Source organism: Macadamia integrifolia, chromosome 10 (genome assembly GCF_013358625.1).
Source record: "Macadamia integrifolia cultivar HAES 741 chromosome 10, SCU_Mint_v3, whole genome shotgun sequence".
NCBI lineage: Eukaryota > Viridiplantae > Streptophyta > Magnoliopsida > Proteales > Proteaceae > Macadamia > Macadamia integrifolia.
In genome coordinates, this window is record NC_056566.1 from 18,582,257 (window position 1) to 18,586,037 (window position 3,781).

The window sequence follows — 3,781 nt, forward strand, 5'->3', positions numbered from 1 at the left end:
GACATTCTCCTACTCTGCCATTGGTGGTGTATGGGGACATCCAAGTGGTAACTCGTGGGTGGATCTTACTTGTGTTGTCATAGAAGAAACGACCTTCTCACTCCTTCATGACATTGGTTCAAGGTGACTTTTTGTGATAGTTTCCCACAGACGGCGTCAACCTGATGCGGTAAAAATTGACCAAGTGATCTTCCCTGTAACTCTTGATGCTCCAGCCAATCTGCACAGAAGAGAAGACAGGGGACTCTCTGATGCCTAAGTTAGATCTTTCCACAGCAGATGCTCAAGAGAACTTTTTCAGTAAAAGAAGTGATCAATCTCCATGATGGAGGCTTACCGTGATATTTATAGGTTGCTGATGGAGGGAGAATGGAAGACATTTATGTAGAGTCCTGTTTAGGCGTAGAGTCCTTGAGGGGAGTGGCTCTATGATTCTGGGAATATTTCGGGTCCTAGGGTATTCCAGGGGAATATTCCACTCTTATCTTGGAAATGCCAACCGTGTGAGGGATAGATGTCTATGGTGACGTGTAGTGGATAGAGTCCTATCCTTGTGAATAGGGATTACGTTCCTTGAATGTAGGGGTGGACGAAAGCACATTTTTGGAAACCTTGTTGTTGACGTCAGGCCGCGGTGATGACATGGCTTGATGGAGGGCCGAGGTGACAGTACGGCCTGATGGAGGGCTAAGGTGGCAGCATGACCTGATGGAGGGCCGAGGTGGCAGCACGGCCTGATGAAGGGCCGAGGTGCAGCATTGGTCAGGATGATCCCTGCCCATGTCGTGGTTGGGAAGAAATACCCTCATCACATAGTAAAATTAATATATTTTGGAGTCCACATCCTCTACAATGAGTGGTGAGATGCGATGAGTATTGGAGGGCTAAGAGCATTTGGGCAGGGCTCCCAGCCACCCGATGACTCAAATTATGATATCAATAAAAATAAGGATCCAACAATTCTTGATAATTCCCAATGAAAGAGGATTTGGATCAATCAACACTCGTGGTGTCTGCTGGATCATCTTCAGTGAGATGAGATGAAAGTATTAAATTGGAAGGAGGAAAAGTTAATAATAATGAGATCTACCAAAGAAGTGGGACATTGACTGTCAAATCTATTTTTCTAATTCAGGGCCTCTGTATAGGACCCGGTGACTCCCATATCACAGATCTTTTCTTTCCTTCATCTTGAATTTATCGCCTCTGCAATTTTCTTTCAATCGGAAAAAATGTCTCGGATTTTCGAGGTAAGGGAAGCGGAGAGAAGAAAATATCAAGACTTGAATCGATTAGTTTTTCTTCTTCTTCTCCGGGGGAATTTCGATTTATTTGCAACTTCTTGAGTTTAACATTTGAGGCGGCAGGCACCTCTCTTTGGAAGAACAATGCACAAACCAACAGTCAGATTCAAGTTGCAAGAGACCCACTTGGAAGTCTAAAGAGAACTCTCTGGTTTGGTAGATCTGGTCAAAGTTGAACTAGCAAAACCCTAGATCTATTTTGCAATTGTATGCAGAGAGAGAGAGAGAGAGAGAGAGAGAGAGAGAGAGAGAGAGCAAAAACACTCATCAGAAACTCCCAATCGAACTTGCTTCAGCAAACGGAGGTAACAATCCGATCGTTTTCAAAGGCAAATTGAAGAAGATAGAGAGATCATAGACATACAAAAAGGGTATTCACACTAATTCGTCATTGTTGTAGAGAATCGCTAGAATAATGTTGAGAATGTAGTAGATCTGAGATTGAAGGAATGATTGAGCTCTCGTTCTCAGTTGCAGAGCTAGGAACTAAGACTCTCGATTGCTAAGTTAGAAGCAAGTGAGCAAATGTGTTTAGCAAAGCCCGATAGATATACTAGGATTATTTTATGAACAAATTGGAAGTAAAATTTGTCATAGACTTTTCCGAGAAATGCATGGGTCCTCGTAAAATTTTCCTAAAATATAAATTTGGAAAATCTGATTTTACCATAAATTCTTACATGGAAAATTTTCCATGCCGAAACAAACAGATGGACTTGTTAACTTCGCTCCCATGATTTTGCCAAATTGGTAAAGGCCGTCTTTGACGACCCGCCTTCAGCCCACGCAGCTAAGGCCTTCTCTCTGATCTCCCTACTTCGTTCTCTCATCTCTGCCCCATCATCCGAGTCTATCAGCGCTTTGACTCGCTTCTCAACCTCGGCAGCAACCACAATTCCGTCCTCCGCCGCCTCCATTGGCATCGCCAACTTCATATCCTCCACCAAAACCTCCTTGTTCACTTCCTGCTCCGCATAGAGTGGCCAAGCCAGCATGGGCACCCCAGCGCACACAGCTTCCAAAACCGAGTTCCACCCACAATGTGTCACAAATCCACCCACCGATTCCCGACTCAGCACCTCTACCTGCGCGCCCACGACTTCACCACCTGTCCCTTGTCTCTGGTACGATCAAGAAACCCCTCCGGCATCACAGCGTCAAGATCGAAATCATCCGTGGCCGATAGCGAAGACCGTTTGCCACTATCCGTTGGAGGACTTCGCACCACCCACAAGAACCTCTGGCCACTCCTCTCAAGCCCCTCGGCGATCTCTGAAATCTGCTTCGCCGGGAAAACCCCGCGGCTTCCAAAGCTTAAGAAAACAACGCTTCGACTCGGTTGCGCATCAAGCCACCGCAAGCAATCGGACTCACTAGATTGATCTCTGGGTTCTACAACTAATGGTCCGATACAGAAAAATGCGGACGTTTGTTCTTCGACCGCCTCGATTACTCTTGGCTCTAGTGCTTGAAAGGTGTTTGATATAATGCCCCTTGATTTGGTGAAATTGATTGACATATCCAATAAATCATCGTAGAACTCATTGTTCCGATCATTTAAGAACTTCGGCATCTGTGCAGCACGAATTGGGGGCAAGCCCGGGATGTCGAGAATACTATTGCCAAGCTCCCTGAGGCTCTTGTCAGTCTGGTTATGAATCGTTGGGAGGTAAAGGAAGGTGGAGAGACCAGAGGCACCGCTCGGCACATAGAAGTAAAGAGGGATGTTTAGTTCTGCGGCAATAGGGAAGGCGGGGTTGCAGAAGATATCGATCACAAAGGCTGCAATGGAGGAAGTGTTGGAGATAGTTTGGAGGGTATGGAGGAGGTTCGGATTGTTGCGGCGGATGGTTTGGAAGATGGTGGTGGGGGATGAAGATTCAGGGTTGGGAAGAGCAGGGAAGGGGTGGAAAACGATTGAAGGGTCTGTTTGAGAGACGTGATCGATGTAAGAATCGACGGCCGAGTCGCCGGGGCCGAGGAGGACTGTGAGTGAGAAGCGGTGGTTGTAGTGGTGGATGATTAGCTTCCCCAGCTCAACTATGGAGACAAGGTGACTCAGGGCCGGAACTGGATACAGAACTATGGTGTCCTTCATTTTCTCTTCAGATCAGTTCTGAATCTATGAGGAGTGCAAATACATTAAAGAACAGAGCAAAGAAGGAGCTAAGGGAGTAAGAACGTGTAAGAACTAGGTAGTGTGAAAGGCAAATAAATATTGTTGGAACGTGCAAGAACGTGTAAGAACTAGGTAGTGTGAAAGGCAAATAAATATTGTTGGAACGTGCAGCTCACTCCTTACCGGGAAAAAAAAAGAAACGTGCAGCTCACGCAATGTATTAAAAGGGAACTAGGTAGTGTGAAAGGCAAAGAAATATTGTTGGAACGTGCAGCTCACTCCTTACCGGGAAAAAAAAAAGAAACGTGCAGCTCACGCAATGTATTAAAAGGAGGGCAACAGAAATGGATAACGACAT

General features: G+C 45.8%; 1 pseudogene; it reads right to left on the reverse strand.

Moving 5' to 3' along the window:
* Positions 1-1,830: 1,830 nt before the first annotated feature.
* On the reverse strand, positions 1,831-3,578 carry LOC122091096 (annotated as a pseudogene).
* Between the last annotated feature and the right edge of the window lie 203 nt (positions 3,579-3,781).